Raw genomic sequence first — 20,199 nt, 5'->3', positions numbered from 1 at the left:
GTTCATCTAGCAAAAAGGGAACGGGTTGCAGGAGAAACTTTTACTCTGGTTTCTCAGTCTCTTTCCTAGTGCCGTTTTGAAGTTCCAGCAGTTTTCACTGTAAAACCGAGCTGGAGCTAGTACGTCCCCATATATATGTATGGAGTGGAGTTTGCAAGTGAAAAGAAACTTTGTGTTCCCAACAAGCTAGGTGAAGGAAGGCTTTCACACACACTTATCTCTCAGAACTGAGCATGTGGAGAGAAGTTTGTTCATCTAGCACAAAGGGAACGGGTTGCAGGAGAAACTTTTACTCTGGTTTCTCAGTCTTTTTCCTAGTGCCGTTTTGAATTTCCTGCAGTTTTCACTGTAAAACCGAGTTTGAGCTAGTACCTCCCTATATATATACATATGGACTGGAGTTTGCAAGTGAAAAGAAACTTTGTGTTCCCAACAAGCTAGGTGAAAGACGGCTTTCACACACACTTAACTCTTCAGAAGTGAGCATGTGGAGAGACGTTCGTTCATCTAGCACAAAGGGAACGGGTTGCAGGAGAAACTTTTACTCTGGTTTCTCAGTCTGTTTCCTAGTGCCAGTTTGAATTTCCTGCAGTTTTCACTGTAAAACCGAGTTTGAGCTAGTACCTCCCTATATATATACATATGGACTGGAGTTTGCAAGTGAAAAGAAACTTTGTGTTCCCAACAAGCTAGGTGAAGGACGGCTTTCACACACACTTAACTCTCAGAACTGAGCATGTGGAGAGACGTTCGTTCATCTAGCACAAAGGGAACGGGTTGCAGGAGAAACTTTTACTCTGGTTTCTCAGTCTGTTTCCTAGTGCCAGTTTGAATTTCCTGCAGTTTTCACTGTAAAACCGAGTTTGAGCTAGTACCTCCCTATATATATACATATGGACTGGAGTTTGCAAGTGAAAAGAAAGATTGTGTTCCCAACAAGCTAGGTGAAGGACGGCTTTCACACACACTTATCTCTCAGAACTGAGCATGTGGAGAGACTTTCGTTCATCTAGCACAAACTGAACGGGTTGCAGGAGAAACTTTTACTCTGGGATCTCAGTCTGTTTAATAGTGCCGGTTTGAAGTTCCTGCATTTTACACTGTAAAACCGAGTTGGAGCTAGTAAATCCCCATATATATGTATGGAGTGGAGTTTGCAAGTGAAAAGAAACTTTGTGTTCCCAACAAGCAAGGTGAAGGACGGCTTTCACACACACTTATCTCTCAGAACTGAGCATGTGGAGAGACTTTCATTCATCTAGCACAAAGGGAACGGGTTGCAGGAGAAACTTTTACTCTGGTTTCTCAGTCTGTTTCCTAGTGCCGGTTTGAAGTTCCTGCAGATTTCACTGTAAAACCGAGTTGGAGCTAGTACCTCCCCATATATATGTATGGACTGGAGTTTGCAAGTGAAAAAAAACTTTGTGTTCCCAACAAGCTAGTTTAAGTACGGCTTTCACACACACTTATCTCTCAGACCTGAGCATGTGGAGAGACTTTCGTTCATCTAGCACAATGGGAACGGGTTGCAGGTGAAATTTTACTCTGGTTTCTCAGTCTGTTTCCTAGTGCCGGATTGAAGTTCCTGCAGTTTTCACTGTAAAACCGATTTGGAGCTAGTACCTCCCCATATATATGTATGGAGTGGAGTTTGCAAGTGAAAAGAAACTTTGTGTTCCCAACAAGCTAGGTGAAGGACGGCTTTCACACACACTTATCTCTCAGAACTGAGCATGTGGAGAGAAGTTTGTTCATCTAGCACAAAGGGAACAGGTTGCAGGAGAAACTTTTACTCTGGTTTCTCAGTCTTTTTCCTAGTGCCGTTTTGAATTTCCTGCAGTTTTCACTGTAAAACCGAGTTTGAGCTAGTACCTCCCTATATATATAAATATGGACTGGAGTTTGCAAGTGAAAAGAAACTTTGTGTTCCCAACAAGCTAGGTGAAGGACGGCTTTCACACACAATTAACTCTCAGAAGTGAGCATGTGGAGAGACGTTCGTTCATCTAGCACAAAGGGAACGGGTTGCAGGTGAAACTTTTACTCTGGTTTCTCAGTCTGTTTCCTAGTGCCAGTTTGAATTTCCTGCAGTTTTCACTGTAAAACCGAGTTTGAGCTAGTACCTCCCTATATATATACATATGGACTGGAGTTTGCAAGTGAAAAGAAAGTTTGTGTTCCCAACAAGCTAGGTGAAGGACGGCTTTCACACACACTTATCTCTCAGAACTGAGCATGTGGAGAGACTTTCGTTCATCTAGCACAAAGGGAACGGGTTGCAGGAGAAACTTTTACTCTGGTTTCTCAGTCTGTTTCCTAGTGCCGGTTTGAAGTTCCTGCAGTTTTCACTGTAAAACCGGGTTGGAGCTAGTACCTCCCCATATATATGTATGGACTGGAGTTTGCAAGTGAAAAGAAACTTTGTGTTCCCAACAAGCTAGTTTAAGTACGGCTTTCACACACACTTATCTCTCAGACCAGAGCATGTGGAGAGACTTTCGTTCATCTAGCACAATGGGAACGGGTTGCAGGTGAAATTTAACTCTGGTTTCTCAGTCTGTTTCCTAGTGCCGTTTTGAAGTTCCTGCAGTTTTCACTGTAAAACCGATTTGGAGCTAGTACCTCCCCATATATATGTATGGAGTGGAGTTTGCAAGTGAAAAGAAACTTTGTGTTCCCAACAAGCTAGGTGAAGGACGGCTTTCACACACACTTATCTCTCAGAACTGAGCATGTGGAGAGACGTTCGTTCATCTAGCAAAAATGGAAAGGGTTGCAGGAGAAACTTTTACTCTGTGTCTCAGTCTGTTTCCTAGTGCCGTTTTGAAGTTCCTGCAGTTTTCACTGTAAAACCGAGTTTGAGCTAGTACCTCCCTATATATATACATATGGACTGGAGTTTGCAAGTGAAAAGAAACTTTGTGTTCCCAACAAGCTAGGTGAAGGACGGCTTTCACACACACTTAACTCTCAGAACTGAGCATGTGGAGAGACGTTCGTTCATCTAGCACAAAGGGAACGGGTTGCAGGAGAAACTTTTACTCTGGTTTCTCAGTCTGTTTCCTAGTGCCAGTTTGAATTTCCTGCAGTTTTCACTGTAAAACCGAGTTTGAGCTAGTACCTCCCTATATATATACATATGGACTGGAGTTTGCAAGTGAAAAGAAAGATTGTGTTCCCAACAAGCTAGGTGAAGGACGGCTTTCACACACACTTATCTCTCAGAACTGAGCATGTGGAGAGACTTTCGTTCATCTAGCAAAAAGGGAAAGGGTTGCAGGAGAAACTTTTACTCTGGGTCTCAGTCTGTTTCCTAGTGCCGGTTACAAGTTCCTGCAGTTTTCACTGTAAAATCGAGTTGGAGCTAGTACCTCCCCATATATATGTATGGAGTGGGGAGTGCAAGTGAAAAGAAACTTTGTGTTCCCAAGAAGCTATGTGAAGGACGGCTTTCACACACACTTATCTCTCAGAACTGAGCATGTGGAGAGACGTTCTTTCATCTAGCACAAAGGGAACGGTTTGCAGGAGAAAGTTTTACTCTGGTTTCTCAGTCTGTTTCCTAGTGCCGGTTTGAAGTTCCTGCAGTTTTCACTGTAAAATCGAGTTGGAGCTAGTACCTCCCCATATATATGTACTAACTGTAGTTTGCAAGTGAAAAGAAACTTTGTATTCCCAACAAGTTATGTGAAGGACGGCTTTCACACACACTTATCTCTCAGAACTGAGCATGTGGAGAGACGTTCGTTCATCTAACACAAAGGGAACGGGTTGCAGGATAAACTTTTACTCTGGTTTCTCAGTCTGTTTCCTAGTGCCAGTTTGAAGTTCCTGCAGGTTTCACTGTAAAACCGAGTTGGAGCTAGTACCTCCCCATATATATGCATGGAGTGGAGTTTGCAAGTGAAAAGAAAGTTTGTGTTCCCAACAAGCTAGGTGAAGTATGGCTTTCACACACACTTATCTCTCAGAACTGACCATGTGGAGAGATGTTCGTTCATCTAGCACAAAGGAACGGGTTGCAGGAGAAACTTTTACTCTGGTTTCTCAGTCTGTTTCCTAGTGCCGGTTTGAAGTTCCTGCAGTTTTCACTGTAAAACCGAGTTGGAGCTAGTACCTCCCCATATATATGTATGGAGTGGAGTTTCCAAGTGAAAAGAAACTTTGTGTTCCCAACAAGCTAGTTGAAGGACGGCTTTCACACACACTTATCTATCAGAACTGAGCATTTGGAGAAACGTTCGTTCATCTAGCACAAAATGAACGGGATGCAGGAGAAACTTTTACTCTGGTATCTCAGTCTGTTTCCTAGTGCCGGTTTGAAGTTCCTGCAGTTTGCACTATAAAACCGAGTTGGAGCTAGTACCTCCCCATATATATGTATGGAGTGGAGTTTGCAAGTTAAAAGAAACTTTGTGTTCCCAACAAGCTAGGTGAAGGACGGCTTTCACAACACTTATCTCTCAGACCTGAGCATGTGGAGAGACTTTCGTTCATCTAGCAAAATGGGAACGGGTTGCAGGTGAAATTTTACTCTGGTTTCTCAGTCTGTTTCCTAGTGCCGGTTTGAAATTCCTGCAGTTTTCACTGTAAAACCGATTTGGAGCTAGTACCTCCCCATATATATGTATGGAGTGGAGTTTGCAAGTGAAAAGAAACTTTGTGTTCCCAACAAGCTAGGTGAAGGACGGCTTTTACACACACTTATCTCTCATAACTTAGCATGTGGAGAGACTTTCATTCATGTAGCACAAAGGGAACGGTTTGCAGGAGAAACTTTTTCTCTGGTATCTCAGTCTGTTTCCTAGTGCCGGTTTGAAGTTCCTGCAGTTTTCACTGTAAAACCGAGTTGGAGCTAGTACGTCCCCATATATATGTATGGAGTTGAGTTTGCAAGTGAAAAGAAACTTTGTGTTCCCAACAAGCTAGGTGAAGGAAGTCTTTCACACACACTTATCTCTCAGAACTGAGCATGTGGAGAGAAGTTTGTTCATCTAGCACAAAGGGAACGGGTTGCAGGAGAAACTTTTACTCTGGTTTCTCAGATTTTCCTAGTGTCGTTTTGATGTTCCTGCAGTTTTCACTGTAAAACCGAGTTGGAGCTTGTACCTCCCCATATATATGTATGGAGTGGAGTTTGCAAGTGAAAATAAACTTTGTGTTCCCAACAAGCTAGGTGAAGGACGGCTTTCACACACACTTATCTCTCAGAACTGAGCATGTGGAGAGACGTTCGTTCATCTAGCAAAAACGGAACGGGTTGCAGGAGAAACTTTTACTCTGGGTCTCAGTCTGTTTCCTAGTGCCGGTTACAAGTTCCTGCAGTTTTCACTGTAAAACCGAGTTGGAGCTAGTACTTCCCCATATATATGTATGGAGTGGGGATTGCAAGTGAAAAGAAACTTTGTGTTCCCAACAAGCTTGGTGAAGGACGGCTTTCCCACACAATTATCTCTCAGAACTGAGCATGTGGAGAGACGTTCGTTCATCTAGCACAAAGGGAACGGGTTGCAGGAGAAACTTTTACTCTGGTTTCTCAGTCTGTTTCCTAGTGCCAGTTTGAATTTCCTGCAGTTTTCACTGTAAAACCGAGTTTGAGCTACTACCTCCCTATAAAAATACATATGGACTGGAGTTTGCAAGTGAAAAGAAACTTTGTGTTCCCAACAAGCTAGGTGAGGGACGGCTTTCACACACACTTATCTCTCAGAACTGAGCATGTGGAGAGACGTTCGTTCATCTAGCACAAATGGAACGGGTTGCAGGAGAAACTTTTACTCTGGTTTCTCAGTCTGTTTCCTAGTGCCAGTTTGAATTTCCTGCAGTTTTCTCTGTAAAACCGAGTTTCAGCTAGTACCTCCCTATATATATACATATGGACTGGAGTTTGCAAGTGAAAAGAAAGTTTGTGTTCCCAACAAGCTAGGTGAAGGACGGCTTTCACACACACTTATCTCTCAGAACTGAGCATGTGGAGAGACGTTCGTTCATCTAGCACAAACTGAACGGGTTGCAGGAGAAACTTTTACTCTGGGTTCTCAGTCTGTTTAATAGTGCCGGTTTGAAGTTCCTGCATTTTTCACTGTAAAACCGAGTTGGAGCTAGTAAATCCCCATATATATGTATGGAGTGGAGTTTGCAAGTGAAAAGAAACTTTGTGTTCCCAAGAAGCTAGGTGAAGGACGGCTTTCACACACAATTATCTCTCAGAACTGAGCATGTGGAGAGACGTTCGTTCATCTAGCACAAAGGGAACGGGTTGCAGGAGAAACTTTTACTCTGGTTTCTCAGTCTTTTTCCTAGTGCCGTTTTGATGTTCCTGCAGTTTTCACTGTAAAACCGAGTTGGAGCTTGTACCTCTCCATATATATGTATGGAGTGGAGTTTGCAAGTGAAAATAAACTTTGTGTTCCCAACAAGCTAGGTGAAGGACGGCTTTCACACACACTTATCTCTCAGACCTGAGCATGTGGAGAGACGTTCGTTCATCTAGCAAAAACGGAACGGGTTGCAGGAGAAACTATTACTCTGGGTCTCAGTCTGTTTCCTAGTGCCGGTTACAAGTTCCTGCAGTTTTCACTGTAAAACCGAGTTGGAGCTAGTACTTCCCCATATATTTTTATGGAGTGGGGATTGCAAGTGAAAAGAAACTTTGTGTTCCCAACAAGCTTGGTGAAGGACGGCTTTCCCACACAATTATCTCTCAGAACTGAGCATGTGGAGAGACGTTCGTTCATCTAGCACAAAGGGAATTGGTTGCAGGAGAAACTTTTACTATGGTTTCTCAGTCTGTTTCCTAGTGCCAGTTTGAATTTCCTGCAGTTTGCACTATAAAACCGAGTTGGAGCTAGTACCTCCCCATATATATGTATGGAGTGGAGTTTGCAAGTGAAAAGAAACTTTGTGTTCCCAACAAGCTAGGTGAAGGACGGCTTTCACAACACTTATCTCTCAGACCTGAGCGTGTGGAGAGACTTTCGTTCATCTAGCACAATGGGAACCGATTGCAGGTGAAATTTTACTCTGGTTTCTCAGTCTGTTTCCTAGTGCCGGTTTGAAGTTCCTGCAGTTTTCACTGTAAAACCGATTTGGAGCTAGTACCTCCCCATATATATGTATGGAGTGGAGTTTGCAAGTGAAAAGAAACTTTGTGTTCCCAACAAGCTAGGTGAAGGACGGCTTTTACACACACTTATCTCTCATAACTTAGCATGTGGAGAGACTTTCGTTCATCTAGCACAAAGGGAACGGTTTGCAGGGGAAAATTTTACTCTGGTATCTCTGTCTGTTTCCTAGTGCCGGTTTGAAGTTCCTGCATTTTTCACTGTAAAACCGAGTTGGAGCTAGTACGTCCCCATATATATGTATGGAGTGGAGTTTGCAAGTGAAAAGAAACTTTGTGTTCCCAACAAGCTAGGTGAAGGAAGGCTTTCACACACACTTATCTCTCAGAACTGAGCATGTGGAGAGAAGTTTGTTCATCTAGCACAAAGGGAACGGGTTGCAGGGGAAACTTTTACTCTGGTTTCTCAGTATTTTTCCTAGTGCCGTTTTGAATTTCCTGCAGTTTTCACTATAAAACCGAGTTTGAGCTAGTACCTCCCTATATATATACATATGGACTGGAGTTTGCAAGTGAAAAGAAAGTTTGTGTTCCCAACAAGCTAGGTGAAGGACGGCTTTCACACACACTTATCTCTCAGAACTGAGCATGTGGAGAGACTTTCGTTCATCTAGCACAATCTGAACGGGTTGCAGGTGAAACTTTTACTCTGGGTTCTCAGTCTGTTTAATAGTGCCGGTTTGAAGTTCCTGCATTTTACACTGTAAAACCGAGTTGGAGCTAGTAAATCCCCATATATATGTATGGAGTGGAGTTTGCAAGTGAAAAGAAACTTTGTGTTCCCAACAAGCTAGGTGAAGGACGGCTTTCACACACACTTATCTCTCAGAACTGAGCATGTGGAGAGACTTTCGTTCATCTAGCACAAACTGAACGGGTTGCAGGATAAACTTTTACTCTGGGATCTCAGTCTGTTTAATAGTGCCGGTTTGAAGTTCCTGCATTTTACACAGTAAAACGGAGTTGGAGCTAGTAAATCCCTATATATATGTATGGAGTGGAGTTTGCAAGTGAAAAGAAACTTTGTGTTCCCAACAAGCTAGGTGAAGGACGGCTTTCACACACACTTATCTCTTAGAACTGAGCATGTGGAGAGACTTTCGTTCATCTAGCACAAAGGGAACGGGTTGCAGGAGAAACTTTTACTCTGGTTTCTCAGTCTGTTTCCTAGTGCCGGTTTGAAGTTCCTGCAGTTTTCACTGTAAAACCGAGTTGGAGCTAGTACCTCCCCATATATATGTATGGACTGGAGTTTGCAAGTGAAAAGAAACTTTGTGTTCCCAACAAGCTAGTTTAAGTACGGCTTTCACACACACTTATCTCTCAGACCTGAGCATGGGAGAGACTTTCGTTCATCTAGCACAATGGGAACGGGTTGCAGGTGAAATTTTACTCTGGTTTCTCAGTCTGTTTCCTAGTGCCGTTTTGAAGTTCCTGCAGTTTTCACTGTAAAACCGATTTGGAGCTAGTACCTCCCCATATATATGTATGGAGTGGAGTTTGCAAGTGAAAAGAAACTTTGTGTTCCCAACAAGCTAGGTGAAGGACGGCTTTCACACACACTTATCTCTCAGAACTGAGCATGTGGAAAGACGTTCGTTCATCTAGCAAAAATGGAAAGGGTTGCAGGAGAAACTTTTACTCTTGGTCTCAGTCTGTTTCCTAGTGCCGGTTACAATTTCCTGCAGTTTTCACTGTAAAACCGAGTTGGAGCTAGTACCTCCCCATATATATGTATGGAATGGGGAGTGCAAGTGAAAAGAAACTTTGTGTTCCCAAGAAGCTATGTGAAGGACGGCTTTCACACACACTTATCTCTCAGAACTGAGCATGTGGAGAGACTTTCGTTCATCTAGCACAAAGGGAACGGTTTGCAGGAGAAAGTTTTACTCTGTTTTCTTAGTCTGTTTCCTAGTGCCGGTTTGAAGTTCCTGCAGTTTTCACTGTAAAATCGAGTTGGAGCTAGTACCTCCCCATATATATGTACTAACTATAGTTTGCAAGTGAAAAGAAACTTTGTATTCCCAACAAGTTAGGTGAAGGACGGCTTTCACACACACTTATCTCTCAGAACTGTGCATGTGGAGAGACGTTCGTTCATCTAACACAAAGGGAACGGGTTGCAGGAGAAACTTTTACTCTGGTTTCTCAGTCTGTTTCCTAGTGCCAGTTTGAAGTTCCTGCAGGTTTCACTGTAAAACCGAGTTGGAGCTAGTACCTCCCCATATATAGGTATGGACTGGAGTTTGCAAGTGAAAAGAAAGTTTGTGTTCCCAACAAGCTAGGTGAAGTACGGCTTTCACACACACTTATCTCTCAGAACTGACCATGTGGAGAGACGTTCGTTCATCTAGCACAAAGGGAACGGGTTGCAGGAGAAACATTTACTCTGGTTTCTCAGTCTGTTTCCTAGTGCCGGTTTGAAGTTCCTGCAGTTTTCACTGTAAAACCGAGTTGGAGCTAGTACCTCCCCATATATATGTATGGAGTGGAGTTTCCAAGTGAAAAGAAACTTTGTGTTCCCAACAAGCTAGTTGAAGTACGGCTTTCACACACACTTATCTCTCAGAATAGAGCATGTGGAGAAACGTTCGTTCATCTAGCACAAAATGAACGGGATGCAGGAGAAACTTTTACTCTGGTATCTCAGTCTGTTTCCTAGTGCCGTTTTGAAGTTCCTGCAGTTTTCACTATAAAACCGAGTTGGAGCTAGTACCTCCCCATATATATGTATGGAGTGGAGTTTGCAATTGAAAAGAAACTTTGTGTTCCCAACAAGCTAGGTGAAGGACGGCTTTCACAACACTTATCTCTCAGAACTGAGCATGTGGAGAGACGTTCGTTCATCTAGCACAAATGGAACGGGTTGCAGGAGGAACTTTTACTCTGGTTTCTCAGTCTGTTTCCTAGTGCCGGTTTGAAGTTCCTGCAGTTTTCACTGTAAAACCGATTTGGAGCTAGTACCTCCCCATATATATGTATGGAGTGGAGTTTGCAAGTGAAAAGAAACTTTGTGTTCCCAACAAGCTAGGTGAAGGACGGCTTTTACACACACTTATCTCTCATAACTTAGCATGTGGAGAGACTTTCGTTCGTCTAGCACAAAGGGAACGGGTTGCAGGGGAAACTTTTACTCTGGTATCTCAGTCTGTTTCCTAGTGCCGGTTTGAAGTTCCTGCATTTTTCACTGTAAAACCGAGTTGGAGCTAGTACGTCCCCATATATATGTATGGAGTGGTGTTTGCAAGTGAAAAGAAACTTTGTCTTCCCAACAAGCTAGGTGAAGGAAGGCTTTCACACACACTTATCTCTCAGAACTGAGCATGTGGAGAGAAGTTTGTTCATCTAGCACAAAGGGAACGGGTTGCAGGAGAAACTTTTACTCTGGTTTCTCAGTCTGTTTCCTAGTGCCAGTTTGAATTTCCTGCAGTTTTCACTGTAAAACCGAGTTTGAGCTAGTACCTCCCTATATATATACATATGGACTGGAGTTTGCAAGTGAAAAGAAAGTTTGTGTTCCCAACAAGCTAGGTGAAAGACGGCTTTCACATACACTTATCTCTCAGAACTGAGCATGTGGAGAGACTTTCGTTCATCTAGCACAAACTGAACGGGTTGCAGGAGAAACTTTTACTCTGGGTTCTCAGTCTGTTTAACAGTGCCGGTTTGATGTTCCTGCATTTTACACTGTAAAACCGAGTTGGAGCTAGTAAATCCCCATATATATGTATGGAGTGGAGTTTGCAAGTGAAAAGAAACTTTGTGTTCCCAACAAGCTAGGTGAAGGACGGCTTTCACACACACTTATCTCTCAGAACTGAGCATGTGGAGAGACTTTCGTTCATCTAGCACAAAGGGAACGGGTTGCAGGAGAAACTTTTAATCTGGTTTCTCAGTCTGTTTCCTAGTGCCGGTTTGAAATTCCTGCAGTTTTCACTGTAAAACCGAGTTGGAGCTAGTACCTCCCCATATATATGTATGGACTGGAGTTTGCAAGTGAAAAGAAACTTTGTGTTCCCAACAAGCTAGTTTAAGTACGGCTTTCACACACACTTATCTCTCAGACCAGAGCATGTGGAGAGACTTTCGTTCATCTAGCACAATGGGAACGGGTTGAAGGTGAAATTTTACTCTGGTTTTTCAGTCTGTTTCCTAGTGCCGTTTTGAAGTTCCTGCAGTTTTCACTGTAAAACCGAGTTTGAGCTAGTACCTCCCTATATATATACATATGGACTGGAGTTTGCAATTGAAAAGAAACTTTGTGTTCCCAACAAGCTAGGTGAAGGACGGCTTTCACACACACTTAACTCTCAGAACTGAGCATGTGGAGAGACGTTCGTTCATCTAGCACAAAGGGAACGGGTTGCAGGAGAAACTTTTACTCTGGTTTCTCAGTCTGTTTCCTAGTGCCAGTTTGAATTTCCTGCAGTTTTCACTGTAAAACCGAGTTTGAGCTAGTACATCCCTATATATATACATATGGACTGGAGTTTGCAAGTGAAAAGAAAGATTGTGTTCCCAACAAGCTAGGTGAAGGACGGCTTTCACACACACTTATCTCTCAGAACTGAGCATGTGGAGAGACTTTCGTTCATCTAGCACAAACTGAACGGGTTGCAGGAGAAACTTTTACTCTGGGATCTCAGTCTGTTTAATAGTGCCGGTTTGAAGTTCCTGCAGATTTCACTGTAAAACCGAGTTGGAGCTAGTAAATCCCCATATATATGTATGGAGTGGAGTTTGCAAGTGAAAAGAAACTTTGTGTTCCCAAGAAGCTAGGTGAAGGACGGCTTTCACACACACTTATCTCTCAGAACTGAGCATGTGGAGAGACATTCGTTCATCTAGCACAAAGGGAACGGGTTGCAGGAGAAACTTTTACTCTGGTTTCTCAGTCTGTTTCCTAGTGCCGGTTTGAAGTTCCTGCAGTTTTCACTGTAAAACCGAGTTGGAGCTAGTACCTCCCCATATATATGTATGGACTGGAGTTTGCAAGTGAAAAGAAACTTTGTGTTCCCAACAAGCTAATTTAAGTACGGCTTTCACACACACTTATCTCTCAGACCAGAGCATGTGGAGAGACTTTCGTTCATCTATCACAATGGGAACGGGTTGCAGGTGAAATTTTACTCTGGTTTCTCAGTCTGTTTCCTAGTGCCGTTTTGAAGTTCCTGCAGTTTTCACTGTAAAACCGATTTGGAGCTAGTACCTCCCCATATATATGTATGGAGTGGAGTTTGCAAGTGAAAAGAAACTTTGTGTTCCCAACAAGCTAGGTGAAGGACGGCTTTCACACACACTTATCTCTCAGAACTGAGCATGTGGAGAGAAGTTTGTTCATGTAGCACAAAGGGAACAGGTTGCAGGAGAAACTTTTACTCTGGTTTCTCAGTCTTTTTCCTAGTGCCGTTTTGAATTTCCTGCAGTTTTCACTGTAAAACCGAGTTTCAGCTAGTACCTCCCTATATATATAAATATGGACTTGAGTTTGCAAGTGAAAAGAAACCTTGTGTTCCCAACAAGCTAGGTGAAGGACGGCTTTCACACACAATTAACTCTCAGAAGTGAGCATGTGGAGAGACGTTCGTTCATCTAGCACAAAGTGAACGGGTTGCAGGAGAAACTTTTACTCTGGTGTCTCAGTCTGTTTCCTAGTGCCAGTTTGAATTTCCTGCAGTTTTCACTGTAAAACCGAGTTTGAGCTAGTACCTCCCTATATATATACATATGGACTGGAGTTTGCAAGTGAAAAGAAAGTTTGTGTTCCCAACAAGCTAGGTGAAGGACGGCTTTCACACACACTTATCTCTCAGAACTGAGCATGTGGAGAGACTTTCGTTCATCTAGCACAAACTGAACGGGTTGCAGGAGAAACTTTTACTCTGGGATCTCAGTCTGTTTAATAGTGCCGGTTTGAAGTTCCTGCATTTTACACTGTAAAACCGAGTTGGAGCTAGTAAATCCCCATATATATGTATGGAGTGGAGTTTGCAAGTGAAAAGAAACTTTGTGTTCCCAACAAGCTAGGTGAAGGACGGCTTTCACACACACTTATCTCTCAGAACTGAGCATGTGGAGAGACTTTCGTTCATCTAGCACAAAGGGAACGGGTTGCAGGAGAAACTTTTACTCTGGTTTCTCAGTCTGTTTCCTAGTGCCGGTTTGAAGTTCCTGCAGTTTTCACTGTAAAACCGAGTTGGAGCTAGTACCTCCCCATATATATGTATGGACTGGAGTTTGCAAGTGAAAAGAAACTTTGTGTTCCCAACAAGCTAGTTTAAGTACGGCTTTCACACACATTTATCTCTCAGACCTGAGCATGTGGAGAGACTTTCGTTCATCTAGCACAATGGGAACGGGTTGCAGGTGAAATTTTACTCTGGTTTCTCAGTCTGTTTCCTAGTGCCGTTTTGAAGTTCCTGCAGTTTTCACTGTAAAACCGATTTGGAGCTAGTACCTCCCCATATATATGTATGGAGTGGAGTTTGCAAGTGAAAAGAAACTTTGTGTTCCCAACAAGCTAGGTGAAGGACGGCTTTCACACACACTTATCTCTCAGAACTGAGCATGTGGAGAGACGTTCGTTCATCTAGCAAAAAGGAAAGGTTTGCAGGGGAAACTTTTACTCTGGGTCTCAGTCTGTTTCCTAGTGCCGGTTACAAGTTCCTGCAGTTTTCACTGTAAAACCGAGTTTGAGCTAGTACCTCCCTATATGTATACATATGGACTGGAGTTTGCATGTGAAAAGAAACTTTGTGTTCCCAACAAGCTAGGTGAAGGACGGCTTTCACACACACTTATCTCTCAGAACTGAGCATGTGGAGAGACGTTCGTTCATCTAGCACAAATGGAACGGGTTGCAGGGGAAACTTTTACTCTGGTTTCTCAGTCTGTTTCCTAGTGCCAGTTTGAATTTCCTGCAGTTTTCACTGTAAAACCGAGTTTGAGCTAGTACCTCCCTATATATATACATATGGACTGGAGTTGGCAAGTGAAAAGGAAGATTGTGTTCCCAACAAGCTAGGTGAAGGACGGCTTTCAAACACACTTATCTCTCAGAACTGAGCATGTGGAGAGACTTTCGTTCATCTAGCACAAATGAACGGGTTGCAGGAGAAACTTTTACTCTGGGATCTCAGTCTGTTTAATAGTGCCGGTTTGAAGTTCCTGCATTTTACACTGTAAAACCGAGTTTGAGCTAGTACCTCCCTATATATATACATATGGGCTGGAGTTTGCAAGTGAAAAGAAACTTTGTGTTCCCAACAAGCTAGGTGAAGGACGGCTTTCACACACACTTATCTCTCAGAACTGAGCATGTGGAGAGACGTTCGTTCATCTAGCACAAAGGGAACGGGTTGCAGGGGAAACTTTTACTCTGGTTTCTCAGTCTGTTTCCTAGTGCCAGTTTGAATTTCCTGCAGTTTTCACTGTAAAACCGAGTTTGAGCTAGTACCTCCCTATATATATACATATGGACTGGAGTTGGCAAGTGAAAAGGAAGATTGTGTTCCCAACAAGCTAGGTGAAGGACGGCTTTCAAACACACTTATCTCTCAGAACTGAGCATGTGGAGAGACTTTCGTTCATCTAGCACAAATGAACGGGTTGCAGGAGAAACTTTTACTCTGGGATCTCAGTCTGTTTAATAGTGCCGGTTTGAAGTTCCTGCATTTTACACTGTAAAACCGAGTTGGAGCTAGTCCCTCCCCATATATATGTATGGAGTGGGGAGTGCAAGTGAAAAGAAACTTTGTGTTCCCAAGAAGCTATGTGAAGGACGGCTTTCACACACACTTATCTCTCAGAACTGAGCATGTGGAGAGACGTTCGTTCATCTAGCACAAAGGGAACGGTTTGCAGGAGAAAGTTTTACTCTGGTTTCTCAGTCTGTTTCCTAGTGCCGGTTTGAAGTTCCTGCAGTTTTCACTGTAAAATCGAGTTGGAGCTAGTACCTCCCCATATATATGTACTAACTGTAGTTTGCAAGTGAAAAGAAACTTTGTATTCCCAACAAGTTAGGTGAAGGACGGCTTTCACACACACTTATCTCTCAGAACTGAGCATGTGGAGAGACGTTCGTTCATCTAGCACAAAGGAACGGGTTGCAGGAAAATCTTTTACTCTGGTTTCTCAGTCTGTTTCCTAGTGCCGGTGTGAATTTCCTGCAGTTTTCACTGTAAAACCGAGTTGGAGCTAGTACCTCCCCATATATAGGTATGGAGTGGAGTTTCCAAGTGAAAAGAAACTTTGTGTTCCCAACAAGCTAGTTGAAGGACGGCTTTCACACACACTTATCTCTCAGAACTGAGCATTTGGAGAAACGTTCGTTCATCTAGCACAAAATGAACGGGATGCAGGAGAAACTTTTACTCTGGTATCTCAGTCTGTTTCCTAGTGCCGGTTTGAAGTTCCTGCAGTTTGCACTATAAAACCGAGTTGGAGCTAGTACCTCCCCATATATATGTATGGAGTGGAGTTTGCAAGTTAAAAGAAACTTTGTGTTCCCAACAAGCTAGGTGAAGGACGGCTTTCACAACACTTATCTCTCAGACCTGAGCATGTGGAGAGACTTTCGTTCATCTAGCAAAATGGGAACGGGTTGCAGGTGAAATTTTACTCTGGTTTCTCAGTCTGTTTCCTAGTGCCGGTTTGAAATTCCTGCAGTTTTCACTGTAAAACCGATTTGGAGCTAGTACCTCCCCATATATATGTATGGAGTGGAGTTTGCAAGTGAAAAGAAACTTTGTGTTCCCAACAAGCTAGGTGAAGGACGGCTTTTACACACACTTATCTCTCATAACTTAGCATGTGGAGAGACTTTCGTTCATGTAGCACAAAAGGAACGGTTTGCAGGAGAAACTTTTACTCTGGTATCTCAGACTGTTTCCTAGTGCCGGTTTGAAGTTCCTGCAGTTTTCACTGTAAAACCGAGTTGGAGCAAGTACGTCCCCATATATATGTATGGACTTGACATTGCAAGTGAAAAGAATCTTTGTGTTCCCAACAAGCTAGGTGAAGGAAGGCTTTCACACACACTTATCTCTCAGAACTGAGCATGTGGAGAGAAGTTTGTTCATCTAGCACAAAGGGAACGGGTTGCAGGAGAAACTTTTACTCTGGTTTCTCAGATTTTCCTAGTGTCGTTTTGATGTTCCTGCAGTTTTCACTGTAAAACCGAGTTGGAGCTTGTACCTCCCCATATATATGTATGGAGTGGAGTTTGCAAGTGAAAATAAACTTTGTGTTCCCAACAAGCTAGGTGAAGGACGGCTTTCACACACACTTATCTCTCAGAACTGAGCATGTGGAGAGACGTTCGTTCATCTAGCAAAAACGGAACGGGTTGCAGGAGAAACTTTTACTCTGGGTCTCAGTCTGTTTCCTAGTGCCGGTTACAAGTTCCTGCAGTTTTCACTGTAAAACCGAGTTGGAACTAGTACTTCCCCATATATATGTATGGTGTGGGGATTGCAAGTGAAAAGAAACTTTGTGTTCCCAACAAGCTTGGTGAAGGACGGCTTTCCCACACAATTATCTCTCAGAACTGAGCATGTGGAGAGACGTTCGTTCATCTAGCACAAAGGGAACGGGTTGCAGGAGAAACTTTTACTCTGGTTTCTCAGTCTGTTTCCTAGTGCCAGTTTGAATTTCCTGCAGTTTTCACTGTAAAACCGAGTTTGAGCTAGTACCTCCCTATATAAATACATATGGACTGGAGTTTGCAAGTGAAAAGAAACTTTGTGTTCCCAACAAGCTAGGTGAAGGACGGCTTTCACACACACTTATTTCTCAGAACTGAGCATGTGGAGAGACGTTCGTTCATCTAGCACAAAGGGAACGGGTTGCAGGAGAAACTTTTACTCTGGTTTCTCAGTCTGTTTCCTAGTGCCAGTTTGAATTTCCTGCAGTTTTCTCTGTAAAACCGAGTTTCAGCTAGTACCTCCCTATATATATACATATGGACTGGAGTTTGCAAGTGAAAAGAAAGTTTGTGTTCCCAACAAGCTAGGTGAAGGACGGCTTTCACACACACTTATCTCTCAGAACTGAGCATGTGGAGAGACGTTCGTTCATCTAGCACAAACTGAACGGGTTGCAGGAGAAATTTTACTCTGGGTTCTCAGTCTGTTTAATAGTGCCGGTTTGAAGTTCCTGCATTTTTCACTGTAAAACCGAGTTGGAGCTAGTAAATCCCCATATATATGTATGGAGTGGAGTTTGCAAGTGAAAAGAAACTTTGTGTTCCCAAGAAGCTAGGTGAAGGACGGCTTTCACACACAATTATCTCTCAGAACTGAGCATGTGGATAGACGTTCGTTCATCTAGCACAAAGGGAACGGGTTGCAGGAGAAACTTTTACTCTGGTTTCTCAGTCTTTTTCCTAGTGCCGTTTTGATGTTCCTGCAGTTTTCACTGTAAAACCGAGTTGGAGCTTGTACCTCCCCATATATATGTATGGAGTGGAATTTGCAAGTGAAAATAAACTTTGTGTTCCCAACAAGCTAGGTGAAGGACGGCTTTCACACACACTTATCTCTCAGAACTGAGCATGTGGAGAGACGTTCGTTCATCTAGCAAAAACGGAACGGGTTGCAGGAGAAACTATTACTCTGGGTCTCAGTCTGTTTCCTAGTGCCGGTTACAAGTTCCTGCAGTTTTCAATGTAAAACCGAGTTGGAGCTAGTACTTCCCCATATATTTTTATGGAGTGGGGATTGCAAGTGAAAAGAAACTTTGTGTTCCCAACAAGCTTGGTGAAGGACGGCTTTCCCACACAATTATCTCTCAGAACTGAGCATGTGGAGAGACGTTCGTTCATCTAGCACAAAGGGAATTGGTTGCAGGAGAAACTTTTACTCTGGTTTCTCAGTCTGTTTCCTAGTGCCAGTTTGAATTTCCTGCAGTTTGCACTATAAAACCGAGTTGGAGCTAGTACCTCCCCATATATATGTATGGAGTGGAGTTTGCAAGTGAAAAGAAACTTTGTGTTCTCAACAAGCTAGGTGAAGGACGGCTTTCACAACACTTATCTCTCAGTCCTGAGCGTGTGGAGAGACTTTCGTTCATCTAGCACAAAGGGAACGGTTTGCAGGGGAAACTTTTACTCTGGTATCTCAGTCTGTTTCCTAGTGCCGGTTTGAAGTTCCTGCATTTTTCACTGTAAAACCGAGTTGGAGCTAGTACGTCCCCATATATATGTATGGAGTGGAGTTTGCAAGTGAAAAGAAACTTTGTGTTCCCAACAAGCTAGGTGAAGGGAGGCTTTCACACACACTTATCTCTCAGAACTGAGCATGTGGAGAGAAGTTTGTTCATCTAGCACAAAGGGAACGGGTTGCAGGGGAAACTTTTACTCTGGTTTCTCAGTCTTTTTCCTAGTGCCGTTTTGAATTTCCTGCAGTTTTCACTATAAAACCGAGTTTGAGCTAGTACCTCCCTATATATATATACATATGGACTGGAGTTTGCAAGTGAAAAGAAAGTTTGTGTTCCCAACAAGCTAGGTGAAGGACGGCTTTCACACACACTTATCTCTCAGAACTGAGCATGTGGAGAGACTTTCGTTCATCTAGCACAAACTGAACGGGTTGCAGGAGAAACTTTTACTCTGGGTTCTCAGTCTGTTTAATAGTGCCGGTTTGAAGTTCCTGCATTTTACACTGTAAAACCGAGTTGGAGCTAGTAAATCCCCATATATATGTATGGAGTGGAGTTTGCAAGTGAAAAGAAACTTTGTGTTCCCAACAAGCTAGGTGAAGGACTGCTTTCACACACACTTATCTCTCAGAACTGAGCATGTGGAGAGACTTTCGTTCATCTAGCACAAACTGAACGGGTTGCAGGAGAAACTTTTACTCTGGGATCTCAGTCTGTTTAATAGTGCCGGTTTGAAGTTCCTGCATTTTACACAGTAAAACGGAGTTGGAGCTAGTAAATCCCCATATATATGTATGGAGTGGAGTTTGCAAGTGAAAAGAAACTTTGTGTTCCCGACAAGCTAGGTGAAGGACGGCTTTCACACACACTTATCTCTCAGAACTGAGCATGTGGAGAGAATTTCGTTCATCTAGCACAAAGGGAACGGGTTGCAGGAGAAACTTTTACTCTGGTTTCTCAGTCTGTTTCCTAGTGCCGGTTTGAAGTTCCTGCAGTTTTCACTGTAAAACCGAGTTGGAGCTAGTACCTCCCCATATATATGTATGGACTGGAGTTTGCAAGTGAAAAGGAACTTTGTGTTCCCAACAAGCTAGTTTACGTACGGCTTTCACACACACTTATCTCTCAGACCTCAGCATGTGGAGAGACTTTCGTTCATCTAGCACAATGGGAACGGGTTGCAGGTGAAATTTTTCTCTGGTTTCTCAGTCTGTTTCCTAGTGCCGTTTTGAAGTTCCTGCAGTTTTCACTGTAAAACCGATTTGGAGATAGTACCTCCCCATATATATGTATGGAGTGGAGTTTGAAAGTGAAAAGAAACTTTGTTTCCCAACAAGCTAGGTGAAGGACGGCTTTCACACACACTTATCTCTCAGAACTGAGAATGTGGAGAGACGTTCGTTCATCTAGCAAAAAGGGAAAGGGTTGCAGGAGAAACTTTTACTCTGGGTCTCAGTCTGTTTCCTAGTGCCGGTTACAAGTTCCTGCAGTTTTCACTGTAAAATCGAGTTGGAGCTAGTACCTCCCCATATATATGTATGGAGTGGGGAGTGCAAGTGAAAAGAAACTTTGTGTTCCCAAAAGCTATGTGAAGGACGGCTTTCACACACAATTATCTCTCAGAACTGAGCATGTGGAGAGACGTTCGTTCATCTAGCACAAAGGGAACGTTTTGCAGGAGAAAGTTTTACTCTGGTTTCTTAGTCTGTTTCCTAGTGCCGGTTTGAAGTTCCTGCAGTTTTCACTGTAAAATCGAGTTGGAGCTAGTACCTCCCCATATATATGTACTAACTGTAGTTTGCAAGTGAAAAGAAACTTTGTATTCCCAACAAGTTAGGTGAAGGACGGCTTTCACACACACTTATCTCTCAGAACTGTGCATGTGGAGAGACGTTCGTTCATCTAACACAAAGGGA

The sequence above is a fragment of the Camelus bactrianus genome, chromosome 8, assembly GCF_048773025.1.
Source record: "Camelus bactrianus isolate YW-2024 breed Bactrian camel chromosome 8, ASM4877302v1, whole genome shotgun sequence".
In the NCBI taxonomy this organism is placed as follows: Eukaryota; Metazoa; Chordata; class Mammalia; order Artiodactyla; family Camelidae; genus Camelus; species Camelus bactrianus.
This window is presented reverse-complemented; position numbering follows the sequence as displayed.